The sequence below is a fragment of the Canis lupus genome, chromosome 5 (genome assembly GCF_048164855.1).
Source record: "Canis lupus baileyi chromosome 5, mCanLup2.hap1, whole genome shotgun sequence".
NCBI lineage: Eukaryota > Metazoa > Chordata > Mammalia > Carnivora > Canidae > Canis > Canis lupus.
Window position 1 is genome coordinate 25,813,643 of NC_132842.1, and position 12,732 is coordinate 25,826,374.

At 42.5% G+C, this 12,732-nt stretch overlaps 1 protein-coding gene across 14 annotated transcripts in view; it reads right to left on the reverse strand.

The window, feature by feature from the left end:
- Window positions 1-12,732, reverse strand: part of CELF2 (CUGBP Elav-like family member 2) — an 815,242-nt gene that overhangs the window by 198,203 nt on the left and 604,307 nt on the right. The gene's annotated exons all lie outside the window — the stretch shown is intronic.

Sequence of the window (12,732 nt, forward strand, 5' to 3'; positions counted from 1 at the left end):
GTGTTTATAAATACAAATATACATACACAAGCACATATACAAGTACACAAATACAAATACGCACAGACATACACAAGTACCTGCATATAAATACGCATATACAGATGCACATCCATATACAAATGTACACGTACAATGCATCTACACATACAAATGTTAAAGATTATGCTAGTGGGCCTATGAGGAATAAAAAAAATACACTGTACTCTCAAAAATATGTAATCTGGTTGGAAATATGAAAAGCAGTTACACTTCAGAACTCAGGGCCGTTAATACAAATATATATTACCTGTACGTATATATGTATACACACCTATACAGAAGAATATATGCACATGCATACGCACTTCAGATCTCAGTACTTTTAACACAAAGTAGCGATAAATGTCTAAGAAGAAAATGCTATGAGGCATCAGAGAAAACAAAACTACATCATGGCAAGTAAGGAGGGAAGAGCAGATAGTCTGTGAAGACAAAAACCGTAGACATGGCTCCTACCTCCTCTTTAGGGATCTCATGAGATAGCTCGTAGCCCAAATGGTTTCATATTAGGGACACTGAGCTGTGGCAATGCTGGCATAGAGTACGTGTTTGCTGAGTGAATGGCTGAATGTATGAGCACAGATGACTGCAGAGCGAGAATGTTCCCTGGGGTCTGCGATGAACTATGAGGGCAAACACTCAGAGTATTACAGGGCTGTGGGAAATATAAAATGCCAACCACTAATAATGTGTACATCATAAAACTGGCGAGACCTCTAAGACTCACTTGGCATCCACAGATGCGACGGTTTCCTTCTACTCTCTTGCTATTATGCTGCATTTTGTGACTCAACATTGATTTAGACACAGCTCCCTGAACCGTATTAATGAGCTGCAACCAGAGGTAACCAAGGGAAAGGCGATTTTTTTTTTAATGCACATCATCAGTGTTTCAACGTTTTCTTTTTTCAGAAAATAGTTGAAAAGATGATCCCTGTCCTCTGTTCTGACTACAAATCCACACACACACACACACACACACACACGTACGTGTATCTACTTGTACGTATAATGCTATCCTGGAAATTTCTGGAGATAGGTCAGACTCCTCGCTCACTCCTACTTTGCTTAATATTAGAATCTACTCTGCAAGGGCTATATTGATCTTCGTGTAAGTGTACTGGTCCCTTGTTGGCATCTTGAAACATCAGAGCAGTCACGTGTGAGCAAGTGCTTCACAGATGCAGAGGTGACATGGGAATTCAAGATTCCTTGGTTATTATACAAGAAGCTGTGAAAGGTGATGGAAATAAATACAGAACACAGAATCACAAACTCAGGTATCAGTTTAGCTGTCTTCTAAGACACTGGTCATCATCAATGAATTCTTGTGACCGGTCATGGTTTTCTAGACAGCACACTCTGGTTACTCAAAGGAGGCGTAACGTGGCTCTAGCTGCTAGAATCATACCTAAAATATTTTATATATATATATATATTTTTTTTTTTTTGTCAAGTGGAGAGAAAGATCTTATTCTGAGAGTGATGGCAAGAAGATTTGAGGAAATGTACTGAAAATTATAAGCGGGTGTTGACAGAAGAATGAGATGAACGGCTTAAGGTGACAAAAGCCACACAAACCCAAAGGCTGCGATTTAAAAAAACAAAAACAGGAAATTCAAGTAAGCACAGAGCATTACTCTGTTTGAAAGATAGCAGACGTATAAATTAAGTTGCCAAGGAAGACATCAAAAACAAACAGTATAAATGAGTTTTAGGAGACAAGTAGACACTTTAATGGGGGCAGCAGGGATTTAAGGCTATAGTGACAAAGGAAGGAGGTGGGATAGAGACACTGAGAGGTGACAGGCAGTGTGACAAAACGCCACCATCACTATTTTAATAGCATCAACTCTGGACCACTGTGCCATTTCAGAGTAACTGAAAATGAAGAAGCCACGTTATTAGATAATAGATCATCGGTTTATTAAAAACAGGAGTGAAAGGAGGAACTCCATCCCTCACAGGAGGAGTATTTTCAAAATTTAGTTGTGAAGGGTGAGTTATCCTTTCTGAGTGATTTGGCTGCCGGTGTGAAACTCTCATTTTTTACCGAATTACCCGTCCCACACCTGCCTCTCCATATCAATGCATCACACCCAGAGGCTCTTTCCCTGTGGCCACATCACAAATAATACAAGTCTCTGAATAATCCCAATTCCTGGTTGACAAAAGTTTAGATTTAGGCCCAAGCAAGTTAATTTTACAGCCCACAAGAGAAACGATTCTTCTTCCCGAGCCAAGGGTATGACGCTCGGGAGCCCGGTGTGCACCACACCTGTGGTCTAATGATCTCCGCCCGACTGGGCACACAGGTCCCCATGCCGCATCTGCCCAGCACCTGGCCATTTCCACCACTCATCAGGTCAGTTTCAAGAGATCCTGTGGACCCTTAAACCATCACCCTTAAAATGGTCCATCCAAGTGGGATGGAAAGGGAGTCATTTAGATCGAAGTAACTTATAAAACAATGTCCTGTGGTCAGCAGGCATATTCTATCGCATGCACCTGTTTGTGAAAATTGGAACCTGTGGTTCCAAGAGAGAATTTCAGTTCGAGGTTTCCTCCTCCATCCTGGTCTACAAGAAATCACCTTGCGTTTTTCTTTAAAATGAGCACATATGAATCAGAGGGAAGTATTATGTTGTCCACAAGCTACAGAAAGTAATTGTTAGAATTATGAATATGTATCAAAGGGATTTCTGAATACGTGGAACATCTTTTGCGGTTTCACACGTGATGACGGGCTGCAAGCTCCACAAGAGGAACCAAAAATGTTTCACGAACTTCTCTCAGTGCTGGGCACAGAACAGGCATCACCTAATAGGTGTTGAATCAATGAATACATTGGGCGATAACATTTTACTAAACCCCCTCTTTGCCTGAAATAAATGGTCACTGAGTTTTAGAAAATTTTCAAGAGTCACTCAATATTACATTTTAAAATGCTGAATCAGTTTCTGTTTTAGATATGAAAACATCAAGTGAATTACATGCATATTTGTGTCGCAATTTATTTTCAACTGAGCAACATTTATCCCAACCCGTTTCCATCTTTATTAGGTATAAAGAAGCTAAGTGATATTACCCTCTCCCAAACAGGCACGAAGACAGTTGGAGCCAATCTCATTTCGCAGGGAAGTCATTAAGAATAACAAGCAGGGCCAGATTAAGTGTGTGTAGGTATGGATATAGAGTTAAATCTAATCTTTCGGTGTTGAGAGACAAGGTGGGGCAGGGAGGGGAGGCGTGAGAAAGAGAAAGGAGGGGAGGGAGAGAGAAAGAGAGAGAAGAAGGGAGGTGAGGGAAATGGAGAGAAGGGGGCTGGGGGAGGGAGGGAGGGAGAGGGAGGAGGAGAGAGAGGAGGAACATACACATCCTCACATTCCTGTGTCTATTAGTTTTATAATGACCCCATGTCTGGACCATGACCAGAGGTCAAGTTTTGGCGAAGTACTTCCAAGACTGGGACCTGTCAATGTCCTCAACACTGCACAAGGCTGGCATGTCCGCATGACAAGAATTGCCAGTCCTTCTCCAGGAAGAGCAAGTCTTGCCCAACACTAAGGAACTGCCCCAGTGAAGTTCTCAGCAGCAGAAGCCTTGCTAACATTACAGAGTATCATCACCTAATGCTTCTCCCTGTCCCTCCACCTCCCATGATGCCTCAGCCTCGGGTTACCCCCTCCCCCACACTCCAAGGCAGTTTCTAGGGTCATGCCTGATGGTTCTTGGGCCTGTTATTTGCAAACTCCTTTTTCGATTTGTTTGTTTCTGTCTTCTCTAGTGGCTAGGTGACAGGAATAGGAAGAGGGTCAGAAATGGTAACCATGAAGGGCTCATCAGAAGATAGAAACCATGGTTCGCAAGCCTTGGCAACACATACAGTGGTGTGTGGCTTCAGATATTGCCCTGTCATGGCCCTGATGGTGGCCTTTCAGAAGGTCCCCGAGGATAAGAACACGTTAGAGACTATGGATCTCCTTTGTTGTGGAAGGTACCTCCTCCTTCACATCTGTGGTTTTCACCCCACAAATCCTCAACTGGAGACTAAGAGACTGGGAAATTGTGGGCAACTCTGAAGGTCAAGTTTATCTGCCCTTACTTTTCTTCTTTTTCTCAGCTGCCTGAGAAAGACTGATATTTAAATTTGCACATTTTGGCACCAGACATTCCAACTCTATTCCAAGGACACACAGGTGCTTTCTTTCCCTCCTCCTCTGGGGACCTTCCCCGCCTCCCATCTCCAGTCTCCCCTGGGTCAGGACCCCTGCTCTGGCTCCCATGCACAAATTATTTCAGAGCAGTTCCACACTCTACACCAGCTTCATGTATTTGTATCCAAGACTGTAAGTTTCCTGAGGCCAAGAGTCCTATCTTGCTAGGCAATGAGCTTGGCTATCATCAACACCTGATATGCGTATGTAAAGCTTGAATAGATCTGCCTAAGCCGATTTTTCTCATGACTTGTTGGTTTGAAGAGACCCATTCCTGCTGGTTTTAAATGACCAAATGTAAGAGAAGGGGGAAAAGCTCCACTCCCTAAATTATCAAATTAGGAAGGTTTTGGAATACTACCTATGAAGGGATTACATTCTGAGGACTTTTCTTTTTTTAAAGATTTATTTATTCTAGAGAGAGCACAAGCAAACAAGCGAGCACAAGCGGGGAGAGAAGCAGAGAAAGGGAGAGAGAATCCTCAGGCAGATTCCCTGCTGAGCACGGAGCCCAATGCAAGGCTCCATCCCAAGACCCTGAGGTCATGACTTGAACCAAAATCAAGAGCTGGATGGATGCTCAACCGACTGAGTTCCCCCAGATGCCCCGGTAGACATTCTGAATGAGCACACATTGGTGACTTTCTGCAGTCACAGTTTGAAGGGTACAGCTGGTTGGAAACAGACACAAAAAGTCAATTGATTTTATCATTAGGTTTTTTGACTTTGTCTAACAGGCAATTTCTGAACATCATAAAAGCCTTCTTAATTTGGCTCTGTATTGTGTAAAGCAGATGTCCTTGGTTACTAAACTGATTAGTAAGTGGTTTATATTATTCTAATGGTTACCATCGTTATTGCAAAAGAAAAAAAAAACAGTGGAGTAAGGCTGCGAAGCAAGAATGTTCTGCACAGTAACGGGGCTGACAGGATGTCATATTCAGAAAGGATCCAGGTATGCAGCCAAGGCCTGGCTGTAGAGATCCATTTTCAGGAAAACACTGCCTCAAATGCTGAACAGTGCTATGCGCTTTAAAAAAAAAAAAAAGAATGTTCCATTCAGTGGCTGCTTAAAAACTACGATGGAAGGCAGGATAGAAACCAAAGGTAGCTCCCAGAGATGCCTTAGCCACCTGGAGCATCTCACCTGGATCTGAAACACACCAGACCTTTTAAAATGGGTTCATGTCCTGCCATGGATTCTAGGCTATATGGTTATCTGGCAAATGCAGATAAAATCATGTCCGCATGACACCTGCCCCCGTCCCCATCATCTGTATGAGCCTCTCCTTGAGAAGCCAATCTCCTCAGCAGAAGGCATAATGATTTCCATGAAAGACATAAAAATCTCTATTCTCTCCTGTTTTCAGACCATTTCTCTCAGCACAAGAGGCTCTATGGACCCAGAACAAGACCTCCCAAAAGACTATGTCTGCAAGAAGCCCTGTATGGGGGCGCCCTGCATTCAGAAACAAAGAGCTGATTTACATCCTTTGCTCCAGGTCAAAGACAGGAAGGAAAGAGTTGAACCTCTCAGCAGTGGGCACGATTTTTTCATTCTAATCAGAGTTTGTAATTTATGATTATTTTTGTGATTGTTTGGCTAACACCTGTCTCCTCTGTTTGACCATTAGCTCCATGAGAGCACGGACCAGCTTTGTTTCTGTTGGTCACAGTTTCCCCAGCAGAACATGGGAGTCTGGCACTTAGTAGGGTCTCAAATGTCTGTCAGGGAAAGGAGGAGAGAGGGAGAACAGGAGAGAGGAAGGAGAAAGGGGTATTGCAGAAGAGAAAATGCTGCTTAGTTGGTGTGGTGTGAGAAAAATCTGCCTGCTTGATTTCATGCAAAGAGTCCAGACCTACAAATTCTCAAATGTCTCACATGCGCTGTATCTTCTTCACAAGCCCACAGAGAGTGGCTAGTCTCAGCAAACACTAAGACAGGTCTTAAAATTTTATACCAACCATGTAATTGGATGCATCGAAGGAGAAATTGGTTGGCTATGCCTGGAAATCGGTGGGAATTTCATTATTTCTGAATTTGCAAAACAGCATTTGGTTGAAAGGTCCAATTGTGTAGACTTCTCAACTTCGAGGGCCAGACCTGGGTCTAAGTTGGCGATGCCTGTACCCGACAGGAACACGCTTTGGGGTCTATGTCACAGAAACCGTAGACACTGAGCTCATTTACAGGCTGCACATCTACCTGCAAGCTCTCAGTGCCTCTGTAAATGGACACGCTAAAAGCTGTCAGTTTGAGAGCACCGATTGGCTAATCCATGCTCTGTTTGATCCGCACCTGCAGTCCCTTTGCACCTCACGGACTGCAGGCTTTAGATAGGAGTGCTGGTGAAGTATCCGTAAGAGCCTGAGTGCTTTCTCTAGTGCTACTCCTGCAGGTCTCGCTATGGCCCTTCTCCAGACAGTAATCGAGGAAATCAAGAGCCCATACCACCAGAGCAGATGGAGGGGATAGAAGGGTTGGAGGCTGGGATGGGGCTGGTGAATGAATCAAGAGGCCCCAGATGCAGGAAAGGTAGAAGCACAGGCTCTTCTGGAGTCTCACGGCTGGATGGAGTGTTCCCATTTTCCTTGGGTTTTTGAAGAGCAAGAGTGCTCCCCGAGTGGAAGCTGGCACTTGGAGGTGGGTCTTTGGAGATGCTTGATATTTACAGGAATCTCAGCTTCAAAGATGGTGGGGGTTAGTGTGTCTTCAAATAATAGAAGGTAAGCTTGAAGTCTGATTTCTCTCTTCATAAATTTCCTCTTTTTCAACAATAGAAATGGAATTCCATTAGAACATTAGGAACCTAGGAACCATTAATAACCGGCCAAATTATTCTTTTTGCTTCTTGAAGGCAGGAGGCACAGGGTATGTGGACAGCTTTGCCATTTGATACATCAACTACGGAAATACTTGGCTCCCCAGCACTAGAAGTGAGCAACCTGTTTTTTCTTCAGCGTGTAAATTAGCAGCTAAATGTGCATCCTCTCTGTCTGCGACTGTCTGCCCTTCCTCATACAGAAACGCACTGAACTCAGTATTCCCTGGACCTACTGAAGGTTCTGGACACAGGGCAGGGGCTCCAGGAACGTTCGCTGGCCTAGAGGAACCCCATCCTTCCCCTGTAGAATTGGCACTGTACCTGCCTCCAATCAAATTCTGCTTATGTCTGGAAAATTAACTGTTGGGACATTGAAGGATGGAGAAGAGACAAAGTGGACCCTGGTAGTGCTACAGCATCGTATACAATTACCAAAACGTATCAGCTATACACTCTAAGAGTGAATTCCACTGTATGTAACTAATACTTTAGCAAACAAAAGGCCAAGGGGGGATCCAACATCCACATACGTGGTGCAGGAGGATAGGGATGGGGATGCAACCGACCTCTTGACCACGAAGTGTTCCAGCCCCTTTCAACAATTACAGAACAAGGCTGGAGGTACTTGCCTGTGCCTGTGAGCAATTGGTATATCTTCTCTGAAAAGCCTATCTGTATCCCTGACCCATTTCTTTATTGGGGTTTTGAATTCTAAAATATAATTTAGAAAAGATGTTTAAATATTAAAATATTAACTTTGGCAACAAAAAGAAACTGAAGATCTATAGTGCAAACATGACATTTCTGAGGATGGTATTTCCTCCCGAAATTGATAGAATAATTAATAGACTATGTTAGAGGGAACCATAAATTTGATTTACGTTACAATAGAAAATTTTTCTATTATTGTTAATGCTAGGGAAAGGTCCCTGAGAGTGCTTGTCGCATGCTTTCACAAGAAGTTATGTCTGCTATCCTGAGTCACAAGAATTTTCCTAGCTTTTGCCGAGGTAGGTGGTTGACATTGATGGTTCCTCGAGAAGGATGGATGACAGGAAGGTGAAATCTGAATTTTAGGAAGCACGTTGACTGAATTCCACCAACCCAATTTATTGCTCTATTTTATCAAATCCTCTTAAATTGATCTGTTCCGGTTTACTCAAGAAATCTAAAGTTTCAGGGGGAAAAAAAATCATGCCTCTGGACCATCACACGTTTGTTGTTAATACAGGGTGACAGAGGTGTCAAGGTTATACCGTCTTTCTGGTACATCTTCTTATTGAAAAATCATTAGTCCCCAGCTAGCTTCGGCTCTGTTTATGTATCTGGTCAACCGGATGGTGGCTCGAGAACGTGCCTTCAGCAGCCCGCTCTGCCCCGAGACTCCGCTCACCTTTCCTTATGGAGTCACCCTCTGAGATGGGCAGGAGACCAGAGCGCCTCCATCCTTATTTCACGGACAGTGACAGAGGAGTTAAGTGACTTGAGAAAGGTCAAACCACCAGTCACTGGTCAGGACCAAAATAGAATCGGGGTTTGCTGACCTCCTTGTCTCCTGCTCAAATGCTTCAAGGACAAGAGAAGTGACTTCTGAGCTGTAAAATAACACTACAGGCTTTTGATTTTCTCTCCCTTCAAGAGGATGAGCTGAGGCGCTTCCTTAACTTTTCTCTTGGATGTCTAAATGAGAGGTTGTTGAATTAGCGGGGAAACCAAAGGCCAAGAATCCAAAAATTGGTGACTTCGGCTTCTCCACTAGGAGACTAGCTATAACCTCAGGCAAAAATGAGAGGCTGCTGTGCCTTGATTTTTCTCCCTATGAAATGGGGACAGTTTGGACCACATACTGAATACATAAACCTTTTAGCCTAAGTAACATATCTTTGAGTACTGCTACTCGAAGCTGTGGGAGTGCAAAATTTCTGAGCAGGCCACTTACGATGGAAATAAGAACCAAGACGAACAGACATCCTGAAAGCACTGCATTGCACATTGTCTTAGGACAACTGAGAACAGGGGTGAAGAATAAACACACTTAACTAGGGTTTACTTAATGTGCAGTTGGGCAAGGAGCCCTGAATTCTGGGACTACTAAAATAGATCACCTTTGCTGTGTAAATCAGGCCTGACACAGGGCCTTATTTAATTCACAGACATGCTTATACTTCTGCAAAACTGGAAAAAAATAGCTTTTAATTACTATTTGTAGAGCATCTAAGACAATTAAATGCTTCTGATTATCCTTTTGTTTTTTAAAAACATAGACTCAGAGAGTAAACATTTCTACACAGCCATTAGAGCAAAATGCGTTTTGAGGGAGGATGCTTTGAATACATTCTGCCTTATAAAAACAAACAAACAAAAAAACACAATACCACCGTAGAAAAGGACAGCACAGAAAAAAGGCTGTGAGGCATGACATGGCCTATCATGTTGTGCATGCATGAGTTAGCTCGTACAAGATCAGAACCAGGAGCTCAGATGAATGCTATTCATCCTTCATTGGAAGTTCAGTGTCACATCACCTGGGGTCAGTGACAGGACCACTCAAAGGTGGATCTTCTCTGGAGAGTCAGGTATTTTAAAAAATATCTGCGCAAATGTGTTATTCATCACCTAGAGTGGAGACTGTTGTTCTAGGAATCATGCTCAGGCCTTGGTTTCATCATATTTGTTGTCTTTTTTTCTGTCATAAATGTTGAACAAACATGAATAAACATAAACCCCCCAATAGGTTGCCCAGCATGACCTCAAGTGAGACCCAGGTCTAGAGGGGAATTCCAGAGCACCTACAGAGGGTAACCCACACAGGATAACCAAAGGAAGACAGCAAGGCCCCTTTGGGCATTTTCAACATCAGAGGAATGCTGGTCCTTCTGAATGATGCCCAACCCATTCCTATAGTGTTTACATTTTACAGAATACTGACTCTGTGATAGTGATAGGGTTTATATCATTCTAAGCATCTGGCAATGAAAGCGACTCGGGATGGTGACTCTCCTAAATCCACACAGGTAATAAATGTCTGAATTCAAACACAGGACTTCTAAACCAGCACACCCATTCCCCAATATCTCTTAATGGTCTTTGTAAAAAATGCAAGAGATATGATACAAAGGAGTAAACTACATTATGTTAGAGAAAATATCACAGATTGTCAGTGTGATACACAAATCATGTCTTAAATTGCTGGGAGGAAGACACTGCATGTCTTCAATTGCAGTGGTTTGAGCATGGAGTCACCAGTCACACTACCCAGATTCAAATCCAAGTTCTGCTGTTACTAGCTGTGTGATCCTGGATAGATTATTCAACATTCTGTGGCTGAGTTGCCTTATTGTTTTTCTGGGTTTTTTTGTTTTTGTTTTTGTTTTTTTGGTACAAAATAGTGATTCAACATTCTATACATGACTCAATGCTCACCACGATTAAGTGTAGTTCTCATTGGTCACCATACCTTATTTCAGTATTATTGACTATATTCTCCATGCTGCACTTTTCATCTCTTTGTCTTACTCACTTTAAAACTGGAGGTTTCTATTAATCCCCTATTTCACCCATTCCTCTCCCCTTTCCCTCCTCTGGCAACCATGAGTTTCTTCTCTGCACTTAAGAGTTTATTATTTCAGAAATGCGTCCATTTCTTCTGAAATAATAAACTTATTTCATTTTGGTTTTTTTTTTTTTAATTTATTTATGATAGTCACAGAGAGAGAGAGAGAGGCAGAGACACAGGCAGAGGGAGAAGCAGGCTCCATGCACCGGGAGCCCGACGTGGGACTCGATCCTGGGTCTCCAGGATCGCGCCCTGGGCCAAAGGCAGGCACCAAACCGCTGCGCCACCCAGGGATCCCTCATTTTGGTTTTTTTTTTGGATTCCCCATATAAGTGAAATCATATGGTATTTGTCTTTCTCTGTCTGACTTCTTTCACTTATCATAATACCCTCTAGGCCCATCCATGTTGTCACAAATGGCAAAATATCTCATTCTTTTTTATGGCTGAGTAATGTTCCAGTACATATATAGCATTTCTATTTTTAATTTTTTGAGGAGCCTCCATACTGTTTTCCATAGTGGTTCTACCAACTTACATTCTTAACAACAGTGCATGAGGGTTCCCTATTCTCCACATCCCCATCAACACCTATTTCTTGTCTTTTTGATACCATCCATTCTGACTGGTGGGAGATGGTATCTCAACTGTGGTTTTGATTTATATTTCCCCAATGATTAGTGATGCTGAGCATCTCTTCATGTGTCTGTTGGCCATCTGGATGTCTTCCTTAGAAAGACGTCTATTCACAGTACCGTACTGGCACAAAAACAGACACATAGGTCAATGGAACACAGGTGAAGATGGTGAAAATTAACAAGACAGGAAACAACAAGTGTTGGAGAGGATGTGGAGAAAGGGGAAGGAACCCTCTTGCACTGTGGGTGGGAATGTGAACTGGTGCAGCCACTCTGGAAAACTGTGTGGAGGTTCTGCAAAGAGTTAAAAATAGAGCTACCCTATGACCCAGCAATTGCACTGCTGGGGATTTACCCCAAAGATACAGATGCAGTGAAATGCTGGGACACCTGCACCCCAATGTTTATAGCAGCAGTGTTCACAATAGCCAAACTGTGGAAGGAGCCTCAGCACCCATCGAAAGATGAATGGATAAAGAGGCTGTGGTCTATGTATACAATGGAATATTACTCAGCCATCAGAAATGATGAATACCCACCATTTGCTTCAACATGGATGGAACTGGAAGGTATGTTGAGTGAAGTAAGTCAATCAGAGAAGGACAAACATTATATGGTCTCAATCATTTGGGGAATATAAAAAATAGTGAAAGGGAATAAAGGGGAAAGGAGAGAAAATGAGTGGGAAATATCAGAGAGGGAGACAGAACATGGGAGACTCCTAACTCTGGGAAACGAGGGGTAGTGAAGGGAGGTGGGCGGGAGGATGGGATGACTGGGTGATTGGCACTGAGGGGGGCACTTGATGGGATGAGCACTGGGTGTTATGTTATACGTTGGCAAATCGAACTCCAATGAAAAAAATATACAAAAAAAGAGAAAGATGTCTATTCAGGTCTTCTATTCTTTAATTGGATTATTGGGATTTTTTGGTGTTGAGTTGTATAAGGTCTTTATATATTTTGGATATTAACACCCCTGCCTGATATACCATCTACCCCTATCTTCTCCCATTTAGTAGGTTGCCTTGTCATTTTGTTGGTCATTTCCTTCATTGTGTGCAAGCTTTTTATTTTTGTCTAGTCCCAATAGTTTATTTTTGCTTTTGTTTTCCTTGCCTGAGGAAACTTATCTAAGCCTGACATCCAAGAGATTATGGCCTATGTTTTCTTTTAGGAGTTTTATTGTTTCAGGTTTCATATTTAGGTCTTTAATCCATTTTGAGTTTATTTTTCTATCTAGTGTAAGAAAGTAGGTCCGGTTTTCCCAGCACCATTTACTGAATAGATGATTCTCCCCCCGCCCAATTGTATATTCTTGCTTCCTTTGTCATAAATTAATTGACCATGTAAGTGTGGGTTTTTTTCTGGACTCTCTATTCTGTTCCACTGATCTGTGTATCAATTTTTGTGCCAGTAATATACTATTTTGATTACTATGGCTTTGTAGTATTTC